The sequence below is a fragment of the Athene noctua genome, chromosome 2, assembly GCF_965140245.1.
Source record: "Athene noctua chromosome 2, bAthNoc1.hap1.1, whole genome shotgun sequence".
Lineage (NCBI taxonomy): Eukaryota > Metazoa > Chordata > Aves > Strigiformes > Strigidae > Athene > Athene noctua.
In genome coordinates, this window is record NC_134038.1 from 4,841,752 (window position 1) to 4,867,617 (window position 25,866).

The 25,866-nt window shown below is 43.5% G+C and overlaps 1 protein-coding gene across 2 annotated transcripts in view; it reads left to right on the forward strand.

Moving 5' to 3' along the window:
* SLC45A4 (solute carrier family 45 member 4) overlaps positions 1 to 25,866 on the forward strand; it is an 89,627-nt gene that overhangs the window by 13,078 nt on the left and 50,683 nt on the right. The window contains exon 1 of one of the 2 annotated variants that reach the window (XM_074898361.1): positions 9,272 to 9,458. The exons of the other annotated variant lie outside the window; for it this stretch is intronic. The gene's annotated coding sequence lies outside the window, so the exon portion shown is untranslated. Of the gene's footprint in view, positions 1 to 9,271; positions 9,459 to 25,866 lie in introns of those variants that run through there. 2 annotated transcript variants of the gene reach the window in all.

Sequence of the window (25,866 nt, forward strand, 5' to 3'; positions counted from 1 at the left end):
AGGACTGGGACAAAACACAGCTTCAAGTGCCCAAGTGCAGCCTCTGCCTCTGAGCCCTGGAAATATGGGGACTCCAATTTATAGGGTTGTCCCTGTTTCTGAATTTTATGCCCATTTTCTAAGGATGTGAGGTTGGTCCAACAGTATGCCTCCTTTGCTGAGAATTTTTAAACCTCTTGGCTTCAGCTGCATTTCAGAGGGAGCTCAAAATCACAGAGTGGGTGAAAAGCTGCAAGCTAGTTAGAATAAGTGCTTAGAGGAGGAGATTTGCAAGTGCCTCATCTGGAATACAGATTTTGTGGTATTTGATATGAGTAAATCCACTAGGTGAAGAGATCTTGTATCCGCTTAAACCACAGGAAGACCTCTGGTTGAAGTTTGCAGCCAACAGCAAAGCACAGACCTGTAGGAAGAAATAGTTTGGGGGAATACTTCATTAGCAGTAAGCAGGGCAGAGGGGGGGGGGGGGGGGGGGGGGAAGTGAAAGAGAAAGCAGTACAGCAGCATCTCTCATTTCTGGGAAGTGAGGTTCAAAACAAGGCAGAAGGGGTGACAGAAAGCTGACATCCCCTACAAAACACACTTGTCCCTCTCAGAAGGGAAAGAGTTTCTACAGCATGTTGACTGAAGATCAATATGAAAGGACAAGACCATCTGACAGGTGATTTCCAGGACTACCTATTAGGAGAAAAAGAAATAGATTTCAGCTCCATTCAGTGCCCCACAGTCCCCAAACACTGTTCTGAACTTCTCCAGCCATGCTCCAACCACAGCCTCCCCAGACCACACTGAGAGGTTGTGGAGAACAGTGTTCCTCATCAGGTGTCAAAAAATAAACCTCTAAAGGCAATGTCATGGGCTTGCTGGGCGTCTCAGAAAGGAGGTGAACTATGGAGCCAGCACCAGCAGGTCTCCAGTTCGAGTCTGATAGATGATAAGAAAAACCAGGAGGTGGATGATGTATGCTCTGTACCTGCCGTGTCATCGAAGAGAGGATTTCTGTCTCCAAGGGCACTGACTGGCAATTTTTGAAAGGCATTTAAGAAAATATCAATTGTGAAAGCATTTTTTCTGGCAGATTCTGCAACATATGCTTCTGGTCTGACCAAAACCACTAACAAGGGGGAAAAAAAAAAAAAAAAAAAAAAAAGAGCAAGGAAAATACACAAAACTTTCGCCAGCAGGAAAAAAATTATTTCGTTCAAATTTGCAGCAATCCATTCAGGCCAGTTCTTGTTTAATTGGGACTGGGGAGGGCCTTTTCTTGGCAGAAATACAACCGATTACTCGACAGGAAAAATCCAAACTCCTCAAAAACATTTCTCCTGGCCTCTTAAAGTTCTCCGCAGCAACAGTGCTTCCCTGGGGAGCTTGTTAAACTTCCCATATAACCTCATTGCTAGGAACTTTCTCTCTTCTCAATTTTATTAACTCCTTTGTCTAAAGCCGTAACCTCTCTAGTCTGCTCTCAAGGTTGTAAATATTCTCCATTCAAATAGTTGCTTTCGGAGCTTCTGTTGTGTTTCTGTGCTCTGGCCCAGGTGAGTGCTAAGATGTCCTTACGGAGAGTATCTGTCTGCACCCAGCGTAAATGCATCGCCAGTCCGGAAAAACAGGCTGAGACCCATTCAAGGAGAAAGGATCTTTATTTCAGTTCTGATATGTTCAGCAAATATTCCCTGCTGCATTTCATTCACTAATAATAGGAAGAAAAAAAAAAGAAAAAAAAACAAAAAACCAGTAATACAAAACTTTTGGTCCTGCCAAAGCAGCCCTGGGTCTTTGAGGTACTTACATCAGGAGCTGAGTTGCCAGGTTCCCTTTATAAATAAGGGAAGAAGCTGCTGAACTGATAGGATTGTCCAAGTAACTAGAGCAGCAGGAAAGCACGTCCCTATTACCTTCCGGATTTCTTTGCTGTTGGCACAGTATTCACACACAGCTCTACAAAAGAGCAGTGCCACCTCCAGGTCCCCTTCCAGCACGTTCTGTCGTAGCCCTGGGAAGATCTGGAATGGGTCTGGGGAAGATGATGAAATTGCTTGAGAAGGAACTAGGACGTGCAGCTGTTTTTATAGGAGCTGGAAGTGAGAACTGGAGGGTGATTTACCCTTGAGTACTGCATCCAGCTCTGGACCCTCAGCACAGGAAAGACATGGACCTGTTGGAGCCAGTCCAGAGGATGCCACAAAAATGATCTGATGGCTGGAACACCTCTCCTGTGAGGACAGGCTGAGAGAGTTGGGGTTGTTCAGCCTGGAGAAGAGAAGGCTCCAGGGAGACAGAGTGGCCTCCCAGTGCTTAAAGGGGGCCTGTAAAATGGGAGAGACCTTTTGGTAGGGCCTGTTGCAAGAGGACAAGGGGTAATAGTTTTAAATTAAAAGAGGGTAGATTCAGAACAGATTTAAGGAAGAAATTTTTTACAGTGAATGTAGTAAAACACTGGACCAGGTTGCCCAGAGAGGTGGTAGATGACCCATCCCTGAGGTATTCACAGTCAGGTTTCCAGGGCTCTAAGCAAACTGATGTAGGTGAAGATGTCCCTGCTCATTGCATCTGTGGACCATTAAAGGTCTTTTCCAACCCAAATTGCTCTGTGATTCCATGATACCCCGAGAGAGACAATATTATGTGAAAGGGCCTGACCATTACCTGCCAGCTTCTGCAAGCTGAAACAAGGTTTAGGACCGCTGCATGAGTCAGTGTGCGTGGTTTATCCAGCAGAAAAGTATTCCTTCTTTTTATGTAGGGTGTCCCACCAAATCAGCTAGATGAACTGACTCATCCCGAGCATATACAATCACCAGATGAAAAGGAAAGGAAAAGTTTCTTCTTTTGGGAGAAAATAGCTTTTAAATCATTTTAGCTGTAAAGTGAAACTAGATCCCAGCAACAGCAGTGCCCGGTATCAACCCTGTGCTTCAGGTAGAGGGACCTCCCCAAATCAAACTGCATGAAAACTGATGACTGGGGTGATATTCAGTTCTAGGAAAAGGGAGAAATTGTTGAACAGAACTGTTTTGAGTTAATTCCAAAAACTGTGACTATGTCAGTGTTCACCCAACTTTTAGGGGGAAAGCAATAAAAGAACCCTAAAAAACCTCAGTATTTTGCTGGGATTTTAATTTCCACTCCAGTCAACTTTGGACTTTACAAATGCATTTTATTTTTTCCTCCAAGTTTAAAATTCATTTCACATGAAGCACTTTGGGGCTGCAGTTGTTTGACTGTGTTTGGAAAGTCAAGCAATTAGAATAAAAAGTATTCACCCAACTAATTTCAGTTTCTCGGTCACAACTACAACAACAGTGTGCTTGGGGTTATTCTTGAAACTTGGGTTGCTTAAGTCATTTAAATAGATTTCTATTTCAGAAACAAAATGAGAGCCAACAATTTCACAATTAAAAGCTCAAGGGCTACAAAACTTGGCTTCACCTAAGACTCTTAACATTGTTTTTATTATCTTAATCACTAGGTTCTTTACATACTAATTTTCCATCCCATTGCCAACCGGTGCCAATCCAACACACTTTTCCATCACCCAGGTGAGTGTTACTCATGTTTTCAGGGGGATGTAAAAAACCCCTGAATATAGTCAGCACAACAGTGTCTATTTTTGTGCCTGCTCATGGACCTCTGCTAACACTGAGTCATAGCTGCAGAAGTCACTAGCTTAGATGTAGCTCCTTCTGAGTTGTCTCCTAGGATCTTCCAAAAATACAGAGAACACTGCCCGTTTTCCAGATGCAGTTTTGATGACACAGGGGTAAACAATTTGAAATCCTGTCTATGCTGGGACCCAGAATATTGCAAACACCGATTAGATACGTGACCAATTAGGCAAGGGGAGAGATGAGATAAATCACAGCACGTGGTTGTAACAGGCCTTAGCAGAGCAGAGTAAAGCGAGTCCTCCAGGAAGGCTAGAGAGGCTTCAGATCCCACCTGGGTGATCAAAACAGACGTGCCCAATAACACCTGCATAGTTTGAATCCAGCTGTAGCTAAAAGGCGGCAAAACAAGAAGGCAGAAGGAAGAAGAAGAGATAAATGCTCAGTTAACTAGAGGTCATGTTTTAGTGTCTAGATCTATAAACTAAGCATTTGTGTTGTGTGACCAGATAAAATACGGTACTTTATTCTGCACTGGACTAGCCCAACTGGCATCATCTATAAATTAATCCATGAAACGTTGTGTTGTTATGAGAGAGCATTAAGGAACCAAGGTGAGACTTCAGTAAAGTTGGCTTTCCAGTGGGCTGCAGGAGCCCGTGCAGCCAGAAAACTAACTGGTCTTTTTTTCTGTATTCACCAGTGTAAACTGGCAACCGTACCGGCCAGCTTTCACCAGGGTAAGGCAAATGTCAATGAAGCCACTTGAAAATCATCTCAGACTTAAAGAGCCTTCTGTACTTCGGGCACTGGTTCAGGATTTTGGGTCTTTGCAAACCCAAGACGATGAAAATTTATCCGTTTTTCAATTTGGCTTTGAGTGAAAATAGAGAGACCAAAGTACACACATCCCTGTGCGGCAATGGAAACCTCATAAACATCATAGTCATGGTTTAATCTGAGGCAGCTCGGAAGGAAAACTGACTAATCTCAGCTCATTGCCCAAGTGGAGAGAAACAGAAAGAGTAAATAGCATAAAAAGTAAGAGATTCTGGTCTCTCCATTGCAAGGGGAGAAGTGACTGAACTGAACAAGCCCTGCCGTTCTCAAATGCTGTCTAGCAGCATTTTAACTGCTTTTGGCACTTAGGTGAGGACTGAAAGCCACAGTTCTTGAAGGCCTATCAAGTCATCCCTTGTCAACTATAAACCGCACTGGAGCTTAATTATTTTGCAGTTTTATTGTGAAGATAATTATAGACCACATAAATTCAAGAGGCAGGATAATTTTTGCAGCCATTAATACCCCTTTTTAGCTGTGCAATCCAAGAAAATAATGATAGGGAACTCTCATTCTTCAAGGCTTGCACTCACGAGGAGACCTCCCAAGTGGCAGCAGCAGCAAACGCATCTTACAGGCTGTATTAGCCTCTTGCCAGCCTAACTGCTCTCAGTCTGAGCCTCCACCACGAGCTGTTTATTTTCCATATGGGGATGGTGTGGGAAGGTATAGCTACTGCTTTTACTCCAGGTTTCAGCTCAGGAGAAGGGCAAAGAGACCCCACACCTGCACTGCCCTGTTTGCTTAGGACTGTTGACTTTGCTCTAGGGTGACAGGAACCAGCTGGCTCCAGACGAGTAAACTTTGGGCTCAAGACAGGGCAAAGGGCAGGGTCACGGTCTATAGCTGCAGGTCCTGTCTGAAGCCATTTGGATCTCAGAATTCAAACTCAATTTTGGCTACCACAGGCAGCCTAAACTGACCAGCAAACCTGCCTGTCTTGGTTCCCAGTCACACACTCACACACAATCATCCTGCTAGTCCATGAGACCTTCTGAAGACTTGTCGGCATCCAGACAAAACACCTTTGGTTGCCTTGCTGCAAGTCTACAGGCGTCATCCAACAGGCAGAAACCAGAAGCATCCCAATGCTTTTAGGAAAAAAAAAAACAAAACACAAAAAAAAACCCCACAAACCAACAAAACATCAAGGGACATGGGCGATTTTAGGCATTAAAGTTCTAGCATCTGCTGGGGGAGAGTAGGAAGAAGGATAAACAGCAGTTTGAAGCATAGAGCTTCCCATCAGATATCTCACCCTTTGTGAGAGATACCCTGGGGATAAGTTACAGGCCAAATGTGTAAAAGTTGAGACTCATTTTTCATGTCCTGTTTACAAGTGTCCTGACTGGAAGACCTCACCTGGGCTTCTGGGTGCTCAGATTTGCTTCAAGTCTGGCCTCAGGCTTCCCAAACCCATGGCCACTCCCCATTAGGAGACACCTCTAAGAGTTGGCCGTGTCAAACATCATTAAGTCTGAAAGCAAGTCAAAACAATCCCGAGGGCTTCTGTCTATTCAGATGAAGAATTACCTTCTTTTTTTTTTTTTTTTTTAAAGTCACAGCTTTCAAGGGTTTAGGAGCAGCAGCAGTCTCATGAGGTTTGGATAATCTAGGAATCCCGGCGTTTCATATAAAGCAGTTCACACTAGATCTGAGCACTGGCAAACAGTCAGCTAAATCCATTATCGCATGATAATGCTCAAACATTTCATTAATTCCTAACCAGCTGTCCTCTGCTCCCTTACCCCTTTCATCACACAAACATTTCTTTAACAGTCTGAGGGAGGGGAGAGGGAGGATCAGACGCAGCCTCGTAAAATTCCTTCACCCGCTTTGCCTGCGGCAAGTTATTTCTTTTGACACGCATGTAAAATAATATTGGGGGTGTTGTTTGTTTGGCTTGGCTGGATGGTAAATTTTCATAACAATTTTGTAAGCCAAGTACCTGTGAAATAGAGAGAACTCAGGGCAGCTTGTTGATGACCCTGCCGCCTGGTTAATTAACATATCTCATTAAATAGGGAAGACCCCTTGCTCTAATTTCTATGCCAAGACAGAGGGCAAGGCTTATAGAGCAGGATATTGCTCTCCAGTGTCCAGAGGTCCCATAGATTTATTTTTTTCTTAAAGTCCTTGGGTACTACATGCCAAACAAACCAGTGGAAGCAAGGATAACTGAGGGATCAGTACCTTGGGGGTTTCTCTAACTATGTGACTCACAAAATGGAAACATGCATACTAAGAGTCATAGAGAGATTTTTAAGGTGACTTCTGGATACTTTCTTTATGGAAAGCTCTTGCTGAAGTGCCTCAACTCTAGGGACGGACTGAGGAACAGGACTCACAAACACCCCTCTTCTGAGGGTCCTGCTACAGGCAGACCCTCACAAACACCAGGAAGGAGAACGTGTCTTCAACCTCGCTCTCAACCACAGTTTAGGGGATTTTCTCCCAGTCCCACAAACATCAGTCCCTCTCCCGGGCAAACATAGCACACGTCTGGACAGCACATCAGTCTCTTGACTGACACTGACTCTTTCCCTGCCAAGACTTGAGGATGCGTTTATTTATTATGGGCTAAATATTTGGAGTTGAGTAAGAACCTCAGAGGGAAAAGGTGGGTCTGCTTCCTTGATTTTTTTTTTCCACTCTCTCACTCTTGCTATAAAAAAATTGGATTTTTCAAAGTAAAATGTTTGTTTTATGGAAAACTACCCTTTCTGACTCTAGGCTCGGCTAAGGGCTGATAGCTAACAACTCTCAAGCGAAAATGGCATAAGGAAATAAAATGGAGAAATATCTGGACACGTCTGGACATGTCTGGACATTGCCAGAACATTGCAATGTCAGGGCGAGGTAAGGACAAAGCTTCACCACAACAGCAGGCAACAAAAAGGAAAAAAAAAAAAAAAAAAAAAAAGAAGTTTTTTTTTCAGTTAAAGTGAGGTGTCAAAACATCAGGTAGCCCAGGCTGTCACAAATCAGTGTGTAACAAGAAGCACATCTTAAAAGTTGTAACTACACTCACATCTTGGGATCCCTTCGTGGTGTTTTCAGTTGTGTTAGGGTCTCATACAATTTCTACTGAAGTCACTGAAGACTCTTCTCTTACCACAAGTCATTAGGCTTTTCTACTACAATAAATGAATTTTGTTTCTTCTGTGGAATAAACTTTAACGCTTTACTGAGCTATACTACATACATTCAGTTGTGAGATAACGGATGTTGGTTTACTATCAAGAATAGGTGTTACACGGGACTGTCGGTATGGTAGCTTTATCTTTACCATTTGGCTAATTAAGATAATTATTTTGCCACGTTTTTTTCAAAAAGCTAGCAATGCCATTAAAATATTTATAAACATCAGTAGTATGTCAAAAACCCCATCATTCTTTGAATCAGCTTTGGGAATCCTCACCAGAAGATGGTTAATTTAGAGTTGTGCATGACCGTAGTCACGTACGCTTTTCTGAATTAGCCTAGGAATAAATACATATTGATAACAGCATACTAGAATAAAAGATTAATGTCGTTTTTCGTGTTTCTTTAAGGCTTGCAATCGCAGTATTTCTGTTAGACTCAAGCTTCATATTGCTTTTTAATAGTGCATAGATGTGTACAGTTCTTTCATTTTGCCTTCTGTGGTTTTCCTTTTTCTTAAGTCTGGTATGCTTCGTGGTTTATTTATTCATGAGCTGCAGAGAAAGAAGTTCACAATAAAAAAAAAATGTTTTGGAATATATACTTAATAGCGTGTCAAGAAACAGAAAACAATTACACTTATGCAATGTTACGTGCATTTTTACATGCCACTCACACTACTTTATGCATCGCCAGTTTATGTAAGTAATGAAAATTAAATATTATGCTCCCCTGCCCAATGCAGTCAGCACAATTAAGGCTAGGAGATGTAAGTAATTGGGAATAAAAAAACCACATGCCTGTGCTAAAAAAATGCGGTCTTTTATGTCAAGCGTGCAGGAGGTGCTTGCAACGCGGTAGGACTGTGGGTGCAATCAGGACCAGAGCGTTTTAATTTCTTGGGGGTCGCTGCGTGTGGTGTATCGTAGACGTGAGGAAGGCGAACTGTGCCCTTGCCGAGAGCGGGCGATGGCTGCTTGGCACAACACGCAGGGCCGGAGGTGAGGAGAGGAGGCTCGCGGCCCACGTAGGGCAGCACAGGCGAGGCGGGGAGGCAGGATGGGCCAAACCTGAGGACAAGGCGTTGTTTTTCCTCACAACGATGGAAAATTTTGCCCACGTTGGGCCGACACGTTTGCAGTTATCTCAGGTAAGGAAGGGCAGATGCTCCTGCACTTTCCAAGTTGTTAGTCCGGAGCTGTACTTGACACAACTTTCCCAGGCAGGGGCGAGGGGCTCCGCGCCACGTCACCGCCGAGTTTCTGCGGAAAACACGCGCTACCTCGGCGGGGGCCGAGCAGGCGGCGGCCTCCAACCGCCCTCACGTTGCCACTCGACGACCCAACGCGCTCCCTTTCCGGCCAGAAACCCCCCTTCGGCCCGGGGAGAGGCGCCGGCGGGCTCGTCCTTGCCCCGTCCGGCGGCGGCCGCTCCACCTGCCCCGCCGCCTGCCCCGCGCGCCCCGCAGGTGCGAGCTCCGCCCGCGCCCCCCGCCCCTGGGGGGATGCCTGGTCGCCCCCGTAGCCCGCCCGCCCGTCGCCCTAGCAACGCCCCCCGGGCCCCCTCGCTCGGCCACGCCCCCTCGGTGCATATTCATGACCCCCGGCGCGGGGAGGGGGCGGGGGCGGGGAGGGGGCGGAAGCGGAAGCGGGAGACGGTTTCCGAGGAGCCCGGTATAAAGCGGCCGCCGGTGCCCGGTATAAAGCGGCCGCCGTGCTCGTGCCGCCGTCAGTGGCTTCACTTCTCCCTCCTTTTCCCCCCCACCATCCCCGCCGGCCGCCGCGGGCACCTCCCGGCACCGCCGCCTCCTCCCCCCGCCGCACGGAGCAGGTCCCGGGTGCAGGGGGAGACCCGGGGGGGCAGGTAAGGGGGGGTGAGGGACCGCGGGGGTCGGGGAGGGTGGCTGAGTTGTGAGGGGTGCCTGGGGTGAGGAGGAGGATGGGGAGGTAAGGAGCGGTTGGGGAGCTTTGGGGTGAGGGAGATGAAGGGCTGGGGAAGGGGAGGAGGGGTTTGGGGTGAGGAAAAGAGAGGTTTGGGGGTGAGAGACGAGGGGCTGGTGAAGGTGAGAGGTTTGGGGGTGAGAGACGAGGGGCTGGTGAAGGTGAGGAAGGGTCTGGGCTGAGGGAGAGAGATGAGGGGCTGGTGAAGGTGAGGAAGGGTCTGGGCTGAGGGAGAGAGATGAGGGGCTGGTGAAGGTGAGGAAGGGTCTGGGCTGAGGGAGAGAGATGAGGGGCTGGTGAAGGTGAGGAAGGGTCTGGGCTGAGGGAGAAAGATGAGGGGCTGGTGAAGGTGAGGAAGGGTCTGGGCTGAGGGAGAGAGATGAGGGGCTGGTGAAGGTGAGGAAGGGTCTGGGCTGAGGGAGAGAGATGAGGGGCTGGTGAAGGTGAGGAAGGGTCTGGGCTGAGGGAGAGAGGTGAGGGGCTGGTGAAGGTGAGGAAGGGTCTGGGCTGAGGGAGAGAGGTGAGGGGCTGGTGAAGGTGAGGAAGGGTCTGGGCTGAGGGAGAGAGGTGAGGGGCTGGTGAAGGTGAGGAAGGGTCTGGGCTGAGGGAGAGAGGTGAGGGGCTGGTGAAGGTGAGGAAGGGTCTGGGCTGAGGGAGAGAGGTGAGGGGCTGGTGAAGGTGAGGAAGGGTCTGGGCTGAGGGAGAGAGGTGAGGGGCTGGTGAAGGTGAGGAAGGGTCTGGGCTGAGGGAGAGAGGTGAGGGGCTGGTGAAGGTGAGGAAGGGTCTGGGCTGAGGGAGAGAGGTGAGGGGCTGGTGAAGGTGAGGAAGGGTCTGGGCTGAGGGAGAGAGGTGAGGGGCTGGTGAAGGTGAGGAAGGGTCTGGGCTGAGGGAGAGAGGTGAGGGGCTGGTGAAGGTGAGGAAGGGTCTGGGCTGAGGGAGAGAGGTGAGGGGCTGGTGAAGGTGAGGAAGGGTCTGGGCTGAGGGAGAGAGGTGAGGGGCTGGTGAAGGTGAGGAAGGGTCTGGGCTGAGGGAGAGAGGTGAGGGGCTGGTGAAGGTGAGGAAGGGTCTGGGCTGAGGGAGAGAGGTGGGAGGTTTGGTGTGAGAAACATGAGGGGCTGGTGAATGTGAGAGGTTTGGTGTGAGAAAGATGGGCTGATAGAGGTGAGATTTGGGCTGAGGAAGAGAGATGAGGGGCTGGGTGAAGGTGAGGAAGGGCTGGAAATATGGGAAGGGGGTGAGGAGGTCTGGAGTGAGGGGTATGTGGGGCTGTGAAGTCGGGAAGGGTATGATGAGTGAGGTGAGTGAGACATGGGGCTGCAGTGGTGGAAATTGGAAAGAGTTGAGCTCAATGGTGAGGGATTGGGCCAAAGGAGATGTGGGGCTGCAGGGGCCCAGAAGGGGTAAGGTGTGAATGGTAGGATGAGTAAACTAGGGTTGGAGAGGCTTGATTGGGGTGTCTGGGATAGTGAGTCCTAATGAGGTGAAGATGGGATGAGAGAAGTAGCAGAGTGCCCCTCTGGTGGTGAGTATGCTGGAAGAGGACTTGACAAAGGGACCAAAGATGGAAACTAGTGTATCTTTTCAGACTATTAAACTTCACTAGTCTGCCATTTGAATAATTCCACACTTAATCTATAACCTCATCTCAGTGCTTTACCATAAAACAGTTGAGTCTCACCTCACCTAGTCTGATATGATAGTAGGAGAGTACTGGGGGAAGGAATTACTTGGCACTAAAATATCTTAAATCTCCCATGAACGCTGCAGTTTTCCTTAAGATTGTTATCAGTAATTTGCAACTCTGAGATGTCCTAATTTAGCACCTTCAGCAGGTGCAGAAACTGTTTGACCTTGAAAAATACTCTCCCTGTGGGTCAGTTTTCTGTTGTAGCCATTGGCATCCAGTATTCTGTATGTATAGAGGAAAAAAGGAGGGGAGGAAAAGATCTAGCCAAGGCTCTGACTTGGCACTGGGTGCAGTGAGTGAATTAATGTTGCTAGAGCTTAGCTAATGCAGTGAATTACCAATGGGAGAGGATGGGAAAGACATTGCAGGATGTTGAACAGAGGTGGTTTCTCCTTCAGAAAAGATGTTATAAGAAGTGGACCTACAGGGAGAGGCAGCATCTGGCAGAAGTGGTTGCTGATGTGATTGCACTGGTGTAGCTTGTGTATGCCTTCTTGCTCCCCTCCCTGGTATTGCAAAAGAGAAGGTCTTCCTCACTTGGTTTGTTTAATGATTATACTGGATTGATGAGATGTTCAGCAGGCCTAATTTTTTTCCCTTCCTAAATAAGGAAAGGGGTTCCAGACAAGAGGTTAGGATAGTTACTTGACACACTGGCTATAAATGCTTTCAGAAGTACTTTTTATGGTTAGTTTGAAAAGCTGACACTATCTTATGCTCCTAAAACTGCATCCGGTAGTCTGAGGCATCCAAAAACTTCTATGAGTTCCTCTGCCTGTCAAAGGTAGTGGCAGCTGCTGTCTTGGAAGTGAGAGCTTCATTCCTGTATTAATGAGATTAAATTGGGTATTTAAGGGAGTTTTCATGACAAAATAACAATTTCCATGATGTAATGGATGGGATCAGTGGAACAACTTCTATTTTAGTTAGCTATTTGTAATATCGGAGACCAGTTTTCATGGGTTGGCTCATGCCTCTCAAGCAAGTAAACGACAGCAGTTCTTGCACTCAATTATGTACAACTGAGGCATCTTCAGTAAAATTGAAAACGTATGGTTCTATAGATAACCCTCTTACGTAACGTATGTTAACTCCTGCTGGAACCTGCTGCTCTCTGGGAGTTTGTTGCTGAGAAAGGAATGAGCAGTATCTGCTGACGTGATCTTGTTTAGATGCTATGGGGACTGCCTGCAATCAAAAGCAATCCTCTCCCTCGGAGCTGAAATGTGTCTTAGTAATTCGATTTGTTTTAAATACACTTGTATTTTACTGCCTTAAGCTGACAAGGGAGGGCTGTCTTCTGCTGGAGGTGACCTTCATTAGTGGTGAGAAGGTGGTTAGAAGACTGATGTAGCTGGTGAATTTGCTGCTCCTTCTGTGTCATGTTACAACAAAATTCATGAAGTGCAACTTTGTTCATGTGCCCTTTCAGGGGGGCCATACAAGTGGAATATTTATGTGACTTCCAACGAAGCATGGTGTAACTCTGAGACAATACACATGCTTGTATGTCTAACTACATGTGACCTTAATTTTTCACACTGAAGCAAATGTGTAGCCTATTTCAGGAGCTTTCTGAAGCAACTGCCTTAATTCTGATGTGTGGCAATACAGGCTTTGAGGAGCTTAGAGAAAGCAGGCTGAATTTGGACCCATCTCACAGGGCTGTGACCCCAGAGGTTAATTACCTTTAAACTCACTCTAGTCCTGGATTCACTGACAGCCAGAAAGTTAGGTCTTGGTAATTTAATATTGCTCTGCTTCTGTGCTGAGGCTGGAGTGTGTGGACTCTGCCTATATCCCTGTATAAACTTGTTTAAATGGACCATTTCTAAAAGCTAGGAGAATACTAACATTGAATGGTACCTGCAGAGTATTTCACCAGTGAAACTACATCTAATGGTCAAAAAAACCCCCTCTTGAAGTCAAAATGTGTTGCTGAGTGGTTTAGAAGAGATGCTTAAGCTTTGAGAGGCATCTTATAAATGCCCAGGTGGGAGACTGTCTGAAATTACTGACTAGCTGCTCAATAATGCCTGCAGTTGTGAATACAGCTGTATGTAACACTTGTGTACTTTCAGCAGACACTGATTTAAGCAATATACAGTTCCTGTGCACGGTAGCTTTTGATCTTGTCTAGTTTAATCTGTAAAATCTGCCTGTGATGTATTGCTGTCATTCTTAGCTGAACAATTTATGACTTCAAGCTTCAGTTCCTAGAGTAGGTAGCAAGTTTCACTCAGTGTGTGGGCACCTCTACTTGTGCATTAGGCAAAAACAGTGAAGTCATTTCACATTGCCCATCACAAAAAGCTGCAACTGGCAGCTCTTTGAGCTTAACTAACAGTCTGTATGTCTGGTGTTACTCCTAACAGTAGAAGCTGCCCTAAAAATACTTGCATCAAATGATCAAGCAGTGTATGTTGAGCAACAGTGCACGTGGTGGTGTCATGCTTGAGATTAAAAACAAGCTTCACTTGCACTTCAAAATGACTTTAGTGTGATGGCTGGTGTAAAAGCACATTGAATAGAGGCGAAGCTACTTGTGTTGAAATGGGGCTTTCCAGTTGATCTACCAGGAGAGCTGTTGTGGAAGAGATGAGGCTGTCATGTGATGGACGGGGAAGCTGTAGCAGCTTGCGGAGTAGTTGGTAACATCAAGAGCTTTGTGGGGTGTGTTAGTTTTGCATGGGTCACTCCCATGACATTTACCTGTAATACTTGCAAGACCCCAGGCTGTGACCTAGTCTAGCTCTAGACATAAGATTCATCAAAACTACAGTGATGATGGCATAGTCTTGTGTGCAGTTGTTTCCATTAGAGAAGTCTTGACAAATTTGGTAACTGTTCTGCTAGAGCTCCTGATCCTTCAACTTGCAGCTATTGTCAGCCTTACTAAACAGCTTCCATTCAACAGTGGTTGACTCAGGTAATGCAGAGTGCAATGACTGTCACCTGGTTTAATATACCAGTGTGAAACTGATAGGAGTGTTTGAAACAGCACTTTTTCCTAACTGTTTAACGAGTCCCATAAACTTTCCAGTGGAGCTGTGTATTGAAGTGACCATACAGATGGATAAAATACAAATGATTCTGGCAAATCCAGTTGCTGAAAGGTTGAAGCAGAATGCCTGCTGCCAGGATGGGTGTAGCTTTATAGATAGCTGGTGTCTTCAGTTTGAGAGTCACCTTCCAGGTGGGAGATCCTGCACAGCCCAAAAACCAAGCCTGGAAGCAGACACTGTTTAAGCTGTGGAGCTCTCTGCTGTGAACTAAAGACATTATATGCTTTTGGTAAGCTGCTGCTGGTCAGGTGACTGTTGCATGGTCTGCATGGTCTGTGGCTTATCAGTTACCCACACATCTTGCATTTGGGTTACAGCCCTCCTCGGAGTAACCACCCAAAACTTCCACTGGTAAAGGATATTTTTGTCCTCCAGCTGGGACTGTGAAGGTCTCTTGAATCCAAGCACTGAATAATTATTGTTATCCTGAATAAACTGGTTATTCTGTTATGCTTCTGTATCACAGTTCACTCCTTCAAGTGGAATAAGATACTGTGCATGAAAAAGAGCTCAGTTTGCACTATTAAATCTAGACCTCTGATAGAGTTGCCAGAGACAGAATTTGCCTCAAGTTAAAAGCTGAACTTGAGGTATCTCAGCAATGGATTTGGAGCACTGCAGTGTCTGAGTTGTCGAGTGGTTTGTGTGCTGTGAACTGCCATCTTAAGGGAAACTGGCACACAGTAGCTTAAATAAAGCCCCTCAGGGCTGTTATTTCCAACAAGTGCTGTAAAGTCATTTAGACTGCAACTGGCATACGGCATTATAACAACTCATGAGAAGTGGCCAGGTTTTCTCATCAAACTTGCTCTTGGCAAGTGACTCTGGCAAGCATCAGGATACAGGGCTTTTGGGTAAGGATTTGGTTTGGCTTAGGAGCTGCTTCTGACCTTTTTTTGGCTCTTACTGGCATGTAGTCTGCTCAGACATGAATCTCAATACATAGGTGATGGGAAGTTGGTCTCCACAACATGGACAACTAATAAAAACTCTTAAACCTGGTCAGAGCTAGGGAAGACCTGCTTTCCAGGACCCCCGTCTATGAAGGATATAGTCTATTAAACTAGTCTCTCTAGCTTTAGGACACCTGGCTGGCTTGAGACTTTAGGCTTGACTAGCAGTCTCTTTTGCAGTGTTAAATGAAGACTGACTAATCTCAGGGCCTGAGGTGCTCTGGGAGTGGCCTGAGACACTCTCCTTGCAAGACTGAAATTGTCACTCAATAGCTGCTACTCATGTAGCAAGGCATGGAAGGGTAGGAGGTAAACAGAACTTAGCCCTAAGGAATAGACTGAAGATGCTTTTAAACATCTTAGTGTGTAAACAGCAGCAGGAAAGAATTACTCCTGAACTGTTTTGCTCAACTGTATCTGAGATGGATTTTATCGATGTTTTGGGGAGAGCAAGACTGGTGCTCTTAGCAGAGTGGAGGGAGAAACTAGTTTCCTCATCTTGTTTTAAATGAGAGCTCTAATGTTTTTGTAACTGAAATTGAAACCAGTGTTATGCTGACCCTGCATATTTTTTTATCCTCTGCTGGCTGGCCTGGACTACTTGTGCATGCAGTATAGTTCATTTATTTTGGAGACTTGAAAACAAGCCATTATCACCCTTCAGTGTCAGATAAATAAATGATCTAACTGGGGGCTGAACCCAAAGTGCTCTTTTACAAAAGCACAACTGCATATCATGCTTTTCTTCATTCTGTCCCTGACTATATGATTGGCCTTCCTGGACCACATCCAGAAACCAGTGGCTTAACCCAAGAAGCGATGACTACAGAACAGTCAGATTTCTGTGCCACTTAATTTCCTATCATCACTTGTATGCAGCAAGCAGTCTTTCAGAATACACTTAGTGTGGGTGCTGTTTTAACCTGTAACTTGCTTATCAGTCATATGGGAGTACAAATAGGAGGAACAAGAATCACCTATTAAAATACTCCTGATAGTGGATCTTTGCTTCCAGGTAACAAGAGCTTCAGGGTTTGGGGTGTTTTTTGTGGGAAGGGAGAAGGCACACATGCAGGGTAAAAATACTCCTCCCATTTTACGAGGGGAACATCTGAGCAAGTACACTGGCCTGTGTAGTCTGGCTCCGGGTACTCCCAGAGGAGTGATTTGACAATTTGAACTATTGCTCCTTAGAGTAGTGTGGCTGGCCAGCTAACTCCCAGGAGTTCAAAAAATAACCCAAAGCAAATGCACGACTTTAACACTAACACATCTAGTGCACATGTCACATTTCAGACAGCAGACAGATCTGGGGGAATCAGATCGTGATGTAGGTTTGTACTTTTTCTTGGCTCCTGTTCTGCTCCTAACTTTAGTGTAGAGAGGGGAAAAGGCTTACACTTTTCAGTGTAGGAGTTACACTGATTGTTTCCAGCTTCTGGGTTCCGGCTGCCATTCACATTGCTTGTCACAGCCTAAAAGTCAAAATGTTTAGCTCCTTCAGTGGGCTGAAAAGGGGAGTGACTTGACAGTCATCTGTATTCTTCATGTTCCTACAGTTACTGCTGGCCTTACAGTTGAAGCTTTCTGCTGTTTTGCTTTCAAATCACCTTTTGAATTTGTCATCTTCCAGGTATGGTCTGTTCAAAACTCTCACTGTGCAGCTAACTGCACCATAGTAGATCTGTCTACTGGAGAAATGGCATTGAACCAGATAATGTGTCCTCTTCCAGATGGTCACTCCAGAATAGTTTGCGTGACAAATTCAGGGTGCCATTTGAAAATAAGCCTTTTGACCCTATAGTACTAGTGGGATCTCTAATCTTCTTTGTATGCACATGAGCTGGACTGGAATGTTAGATGAAAGGCCATGGTAGATATACTTTTAACTGTGTAGCAGCCCCCAGTTAAGCTGTATATAAGGGTTTGAGTCCCATCCAGTGAATCTTGTGCTAGCATCTTCCATAGATGCCTCTTCATCTAGTGGGCTTGGTATTAAATTGTTGGTAACTCTTTTACTAGTTAGGAATAGTAGGATATACTTGTGGGCAAGTAATAGCATTTGGTGTGATGACTTAAGATAGAGCCTTACTACTTTGTCTCAGGGTATTCTTAGCCTGTTCATGGCTAGATCTAATTAGTATCACTTTGTAAAAGCCTAATGTCTCAGGGATGTTCAGTATAAATTTAACTTTGTACTCCTTCAACAGATTTCTTTGTATCTTTCCATGTCTGCACAAGCCACTTGATGCAAAGCTGCATTTACACAACAGTGCTCAGTAACTGTGAACTACACACATCCATGTTTATCAGACTACAAACTTCCAGCTCATTCCAGCAGCCCAATGCTGAACAGTATTCCTCTAAGCTGCACTCAGTAGTTTTCTCTTCCTCATTAACTATGCTCCTAAATTAACACACTTTCCAAGAGATCAGTTCCAGTTCTGTGTTAAGGCTGGCTACTGAATAACTGGTTGTAATTAATGCCCAAATTTATCACTGGCACAATAATAGCTACACTGTTCCCTTAACTTCAGTCTCTTTCAGAAGCTTTTGGTCAACAGACTCACTGTCTGGGTGGCTCTGTAAGGAGTCTGTGTAGGTATTTCGAAGTATCCCACTTGCAGGATCCTTCGGTGGACAAGTTGCCTTGATTGTGGATCACAACCTCATTCTGCCTACTTGGAATTTAGTAGTTGATGAGTCTCTGATGGCCTTCGCTCTTCTTTGACGTTTCGGGGGCTTTCCCACTGACAAAGCCACAGGCTGGTAAGTGGCCTGTGGTCAAACATCCCTACTAGAGAAAGCTTGAAGTCTCTACAGAGCAATTACTGTATTAGACTGAATATACACCATAGCTTACAAAAGATGAACTCTTTAAGTAGGGAATAAGATTACAGCATTACATGTAGAAATTGCTGCAGCCCAAATGATCTGGAGATCTTGCCTCTAGGAAATGGGATAAGAAAGCTGCTGCAGTTCTGTGCTTCAAGCATTTGCAGTAAAATTGCTTTGTACTTGAAAAAAAACAGGCTGAACTAGAGGTGTTCTAGAAGGTGTTAGTAATAGCTCCCCAAGCTTTAATACTAAGGTCATATTGTCTAATAAAGGCAGAGTCTAATGTTCATGTGCTTAAATACTTCAACTTTTTTGTCTAACATCTCCACCATGCAATATACTGTCCATATTGCCTCTAAATTAATGTGGTCAGGGTGGAAGTACCATGCAAATGAAAGCAAGACTTTGCTTATCTCCAGTAGCAGCATTCAGTTCATTAATATTGCATCTACCTGTAACTTAAAAAATGAACAGAAGCCTGCCAGTGATGGAAATTAAATAAAAATGGGTTCCTTTTGCTTCAACAACTGTCCAGTATCATTTCTAATTCTTATCTGGTGTGGTTATGCTAGTGCCATTGTAATGCTTCGTTTTCTTGCTTGCTGTTGATGTAGGGATTAGATAACTTCCTTTTAATTGGGTAATAGTGATATCTTTTCAAATAACAGTAAGAGTCCTGGCTGATTCTTGGCTTTCACTGAAGAAATTTTAAAAATCTTGGACTAGGCTGAAAGGAAACCAGGAAACCAAGGCTGGAAACTTCTCAGCTCCATCATATCTGATAAAGCAAGCAAGAGCCCTGAGCCCTCCTTCATTCATTTGTTAGCCTCACAGGACAAACTCTAACTCGAAGTTTTTTGATGTGAGCAGCTAAGAACAAAATTACACAGGTCTGTCTTTTTGCATCTGAAAGGGTTTAGGCTTGTAATAATGGTGTCACCCTTCCAACCTCGCAGGAAAGAATGAGAATACAGAAGGCTTACATGAGATGTGTTAATCTCAAATGTTTATATCTAATGTTAGATCTGCATCCCCAGACTTCTAAGTAGAAGGTTAGGCACAGACTTAAACTACAGACTGTGTAGGGGAAGCTTGAAAGTATGGGGTGGCTTTTCTGATGGGTTAGGTGCAGAGTTTCACTCACGATGTATGTGGGGAGGATATATCCAAAGTGACAGACAAGTGTGACTGTTTGTGATCTAGTGGGATTCAAAGTATGGCTTTAGTGTATAACTGCCAACACTTCTGAAATCAGCTTAATCACAGCAGATTGTAGTCACACCTGCTTCTAATGGTAGGAAGTGTTTAATAGAAAGCATGTGAGAAGGAACATACATGTGTTGAGTTTATTTTTGTACAGTGAAGAAAATCTAGGATCAGGTCACTTGAGATCCTACCCAGATGGCCGGGTATGTTACCCCATGTCTGTCCTAAAGTAAACTGGAGTCTGTTTTATGTTGTTTCCTTCAGTAGGAATTAACATTTCATACTGAACCTAGAAAACTTGTATCTATGCTAATTTCAGTTCCATGTTCTGAAGGCTGGCAACAGTTTATTTGCAGAGTTTTGTGTGCCATGTGAGTAAGGGTTTAAGCCTGCTTGAAACTTATTTTTACAAGTATTCTTTCATTGGGGAAAATACAGGATACAATTGCATATTTTATATTCATCCTGTTTCTCCAGACTTTGTGTGTGAGTGGTGAACAAGGGCATATTAAGTCCTCAAAGATGAACTAAAGAAGTTTTCTTAGCTGAAACTTATTTGGTTTATCTGCAGTCAGTGCAAACTGCAGTGTAAGTAGGAAGAACTTTACAGACACCACATGAATTCTTTTCCTGCAGGATGTATTTTTTCCCCCAATAAATCAATAATTATCCCCTGTCTAGCCCAATTAAACCCACTGCTGCTTGATTGAAAACCAGAATGCAAGCTAAAGATAGTAGTGTCACATCATGGCTGTTTTAATGTGGAACTGCAACTTAAAAATTTAAGTGTCTTTTGGCTTAAGAATAAAGGTTTAAAAAATGTAAGGGACCTTTTGAACTGTTTGGTTTACTATATATGGTGGTCTGTACTGCTCTGGATATGTTCATGGGTCAGAAGTCTGCCTTTTTCAGAAATATTTTTAGAGAGAAAATAGGTTGAACTTAGAAATCTGCTACTGAAAGAACAGAAACTTAAAGCTGTTACAGGATAATAAATGCATCTTGCTTAAATGAAATAACAGGGTCGTGGTGCCTCTGTTTCATCTATTAAATTTTGGCTGCTATGCAAAGCAACATTAAACTTCAAGTCTCTTAAAACCGAAAACATTTAAGTATATATAATGGTTAATTGTGTGCTTTAATCAAATCTTTGTCCTAAAAATCTGGCAGGTGATTGTTCAAACAGTAAACACATTAGTGTATTGTATAAGCTGGTACTGTAATTGAAAAGTAAAATGACTAAGCACAGTGTTCTCAGTAAAACTGCCAAAATAAAATACAGCCCAGAAGGGCAAGCAATGCTTTTCATTAAAATAAGCTTTAACAACCATGAAATTCTTCACCCTAAGGGCTTCCTCACTCAGACAAGTGACTAAAATGTAAAATGTCAAATACCTCCACGTGCTGACCAGTAACTTGCATCAACTTTATGATCTTTGCTAGTCAAATGTACTTTATTGTTTACAAGCTACAAGAATCTAATAGTTTTCTTCCTCAGTTTCCTGTGTTACTGCTGAAGGTGCACAGCTACACATGCCTGTCTGCCTTTGTGGAACCTGGTAGCTAGGCAATTGTATGTGTACTCGCAGTTGAAGGTGCAAGAATTGCATGGGGCGACTTCAGCTTGTCGAGTCACGAGAAAGTTATCAATTGAGTGTGGCAAGGAAGGAGTGGACCTGCTTTTTGTCTTACACGGATAATGACACTTCTGTTACTAATAGTTTGTGGAGAATATGCTATAATTGTGGTTAGTTTGGGTCAATCATTACTTTGCTGATCTCTCGATCACTTCATGTTGTCTTTTCAACAGCTTTTACATTTGAAACCTACTGTCAAGCCTTTGTTTAAGTAGAATAATCTCATGCCCTTCAGATTTGTAGTCATGTTTTCTGGCTCTTATCCTTTCTATTTCCTCCCCCAGCTTTTTCTAATTGCTTCAATCTGTTTATGTACAACATGCTCTGCTCACTGAAGTCTTTGGGTTGGATGTTGTGCTTGATGAGGAGTCATTAGTCATGTGAGGTGATCCTCACCTCTACTATAACACTAGGACAGAATAAGAATATCTGCTTTCAACAGGATGCTGACTTGGGTTCTGCTTCTGTGCTATAATCAACAGGTATTCCTGAAAAATATATAATCCCTTCTAGTTAACCTGCTAGCAGGAGCAGTGTTTGAATAAATATTTGCTGGGGTTTTGTTTTTATTTCAGACTGTCCTTTGCTGTCCTTACAGATCTCTGTTCAGTAAGGCTGCTCTCAGTGCATGAACTGATGATACTTCTGGACCAGTTAGAAAGCTTCTGAAATCCTACTTGGAAATACTATTTTGGAGTCGGCTTCTCTTCATACCAAAAGTTGTGGAAGCTGTTGCAATGTTCTTTAAGTTCGTCTGGGCATCCTACCCACTTTTGTGGTGATTTCATCTAAAGTTGCCAGAGCCTTATTATAGGGATGCATGGCGCCTACTACTGCTTATTAATAAGACCTGTGAAATCCTACATAACACCTTCATATGTTTCAGAGTAGGATTTTTCCTGGAAGACTTCTGGAGTGAGTGACTAGATTCAGGCAATTCCAGTTGTCTAGAATCAATTCTAAAAGTCTGAAACTAGAGAAGGCCTATAACAAGCTGTCTGATATGCTTGCAACAGGCTTTTTAGAAATTCTAGGCAAAATTAATGTCACCAGTGTGACCTGGATAATTCTGCCAGGTGCTCAAAGCCTCATTTGATATTCTAGGTTTGCCTTCTCTTAACAGCTATATAACTTAAGAAGGTGTAACGCTTCAAAAACTTCAGACTAATATGTACATCACTATAAAGATAACTTTTTGTCTGTTCTTCGGGGACTTAGTCAAGTACATTGTGAATTTGTTCCTTAACCTGCATGATAAGTCTGTTAATTCCAACAAACTGTTGCCTATAAACACCTTGCAAAAAGTGAGGGAACTAGCCCAAAGCAGCGAAATAATTCAGGGGCAAATGTGCTATCCCTTATCAATTCTGTGTGTGATAAATGGATTTGGCTAGTTCTGATGTTAGAGAAAGGAATCCTGGAAGTGTTAACTATCTTCATGGGAACTGGGTTGGAAGCCAAGTCACTATCTTGTACCAGAAAAAAATGATAAGAAAGTATTCAGTTAAAAGTAGAGATGTTATTTAAAGAAATAGTCTGAAGACCTAAAACTCTTTAGAAAGATGAGATCAGGTAATACTATGCAGTACTTATTCAAGTGCTTGATTTTGGGTTTGCAACTTCAACTCATCCCTTGGTTGTAGGAATTATGACTGTCCTCCTGTTTTCCCTCACAGATAGAAGCCTGTGATTTCCTTTGCAGCACAGAAATAAAGCATCCATTTCTGAAATTTATCACCTAACAGCTTCAACCAGGTGTGTGTGCTCATGTCATATTTCATCTGACCCCTGCATGTGATTAGTGATGCTTTTTGCTTGGGTTGTTCATCTTCCAGGAGATAACAACTGCCCACAGGAGCATCAAGTCAGTTTTGAAAATGGAGAAATTAGTATATTATAGCAAGGAGAAGCCACAAAGAGTTGAGCAGGGAGCTGGAAATATAACATCTAGAATATTGTAAGGTCAGGCTCAGCTTTCCAGGGGAGCAGTGGCAAGACTCTGCATCCATTATACTTCTAGGATTGGAGAGCAGAAAGCAATGAAAGCTTAAAGCAAAGAGCTGAATGCCCTAGCTCGTGGTATGCCTGTTCTCAACATTCTGCTGAACCACAGATTAAACTAAAGCAAAGAGTAGAGGCTAAAAATCTTGTACCAGTATTTCTTCTACCATACAAGCAGAGCATCAGGGGTGAAGCCAGACTGAATATGAGTGGAGCAAGATGAGGAAAAGTCAGTGGTGCAACCACAAACTTTTAAGAAGCATAATAAAGGTGTGTGGATGACAAGATGAATGGAGAGCTGTTTAGCAAGCTTCATGAAGCCCATGCTACTGCTGGGTGTTAACCAAGAATGGTCTAACAGTTTAGAGAAGGCTCCTGTCAAACTGAGATGCATAAGCAGATAGCTTCAGTTCCGTGAAGGCAGCATTCATTGAGCAGGTCTTTATCGATATGTTCTGTGAATAATCATAGAGCCCCTGAGGTAGGAGGTCCCTTAATGTTAGAGGTGCATGTTAGACTAATCTTAGACTTCCCTGAGCAAGACATTGCTGTTCCTGTTTACCCTTCAAATCAACATTCAACAATTCACTTGCAACTTACAGTTTTAAAAAAAATCATACTAACTACAGCTTGGAAAGGAGATAACTCTTAAGTCTTCACACCTAAATTCATGACCCCAGAATTGGTCAAATGAATATAAGTTGTAGCTGTTATTTACATTGGAAGTGTACTGTAGACTATGGAGTCCCTTTTTTCCTTCCTCTGAAGATGGCTTACACTAACTGCATGTGTATTCTGATGTCTCCTTAAACAATAAAGGCACAAAACCAAACCCATTTTGTCAGGTGTTCAGGTTGCTAGTTTTCTGATCTCCCAACTGAATTTCCCACTTGGCTTGAGGCTTCAGGATCTATCCAGGGTAATATAATGAGAAAAATTGCTTGTTCTCTGACTCTAATGAATGTACTTCTGAATAGGGGAGCTGATGCCCTTCTGAGGATAGTAGGATAACCTGCCAACTCAACTGTTGCACTTGAGTATCATACTATTCTGTGTACTGAAATTCTGGCACTTCCCTCATTGCCCTGCTCTTCTCATATGCTGCTTTCAGTGCCTCAAAGTATTAAAACAACTCTGCCTACCTACCAAAATACCTGTGATATTATCTGACCACAAATTCATTCTGCCTCTGAGAATGATCTCGAAAGGTTCTCTAGCTGGTATGCAATTAGCTGTGCATAAAAGAAACAACCACTAGATTAGCTTTGTTTTCCAAACAATCAGTCATGCTTGTACAGGCTGAACTTCTCACTACCATGTTCTTTATGCCAGCAACTCTGCATCTAGAAAATTACTCAAATACAGTCACTTTGAATCTTACAACTAAATTAATGTTGTCTATGATTTGTTTACATACTCTTTTTACACAGAAACTTGTCTACTGGAAAAAGCATGTCAGTCCAGTAGAATTATTGCAACAATATTTTGTCCTAATGAACATTCAAGAAAAGCTGCTTTAGTGTGTGTAAGATTGATTCACTGAGGATATTTTCAGTAATTCAAGACTGCATATCTGATAGTAACCTTCAACAGAAAATGCTTGTGAGAGACGGGATGCTTTTCAAACAATGTTTAGGGGTTGAGGGGGGCAGAAGGCCAAGCAATACTCAAGGTAGGTAAATGTGGGTTAGCATATCTACTGCTTGCATGGTCTGTTTGTGGTAGCCTGGACTGGCTTGTAACAAATAGTTACAGTCCTTTTAACCACTCTGCTTCTGGAAAATGTCTCTGAGAATTTAAAGGGGCATAAAACCCATGCTCTAGCTGATACTAATGCTTGGCATTGAATAGATGAGATCTGCCCCATCTCACAGCACAGCTTTGTCCTTAAAGGATTCCTTTTAATTTTATAATTATGATATATCATATCATATAATATATATCATATAATATATGATATCATATCATATATATCATATACATATGATATATCATATAATTATATGATTTAGCATATGTAAAACTTCCCTTGAAGGATGGCAGCTGTATGTTTTCCAGCAAGCATACAAGGAGAAGTTGATGGACTGATAGAGCATGATCAACCTGTCTGAATGTGACAGGACTAAACCTAGGCTCTGAGATGTGTTTACTTTCGTTTTCACGTGCAGAAGGTGACTGTCAGCTGTAAGAACTAAAACAATTGTGCTGATACAACAGCAGACTGTAAAATCACCTCAGCTTTGGTACAGAACTGCTTCAAGCCTCATCCCGTAACAGTCTGGATATATGCTGTTAAAGTGGCATGAATGCTGGACTCTGTGCATCCTATAAGAGGAGAATGGCTGACAGTCATTCCCAAATTGGGTAAAAATACCAAATTCCAACAAGCCTTTGCCAAGTATTTCATAGTTCTACAAAGTCACAAATGGAAGAGGTCTGTGTCCTCTAAATACTTCCCTGCTAGCAGGTCTTTATGTATCAAGTCCAACTGCCAAGCACTTGTAGCCTCTTATTATTTTAGTGTGTGTGTCAGTAAATATCTTATCCTGCCAGTTCTAACAGGGTTAGAGCTTAGCAAAACACATTACTAAAATAGCATTCGTTCATAGTCCAAAATCAAAATATATCCTAATCGAGCTGCTCTTAAATGTGGCCACCAGCTTTTTACAGGGTTGCTTATAAACCAGCTGTCTAAATTGTCTTACTTGTGCTAAAATTTTCTAAAACAGATGGTTTCTCAATACCAGCCAAAGTGTTGTCTGTTCATTACCTGTATTTCTTTTTCCTAGAGGGTATAACTCTTAAATGGTCTATCAGCTACTTAAAGTACTGTTTGTGGCAGTTCTTACTGTATTGTTCCTAAATGCTGTATATATGGTGTGAAATCAGTGGTGATGTGACCCTTCTAAGGACTGATTTATCCATATTACCGGTCAAACAGTGT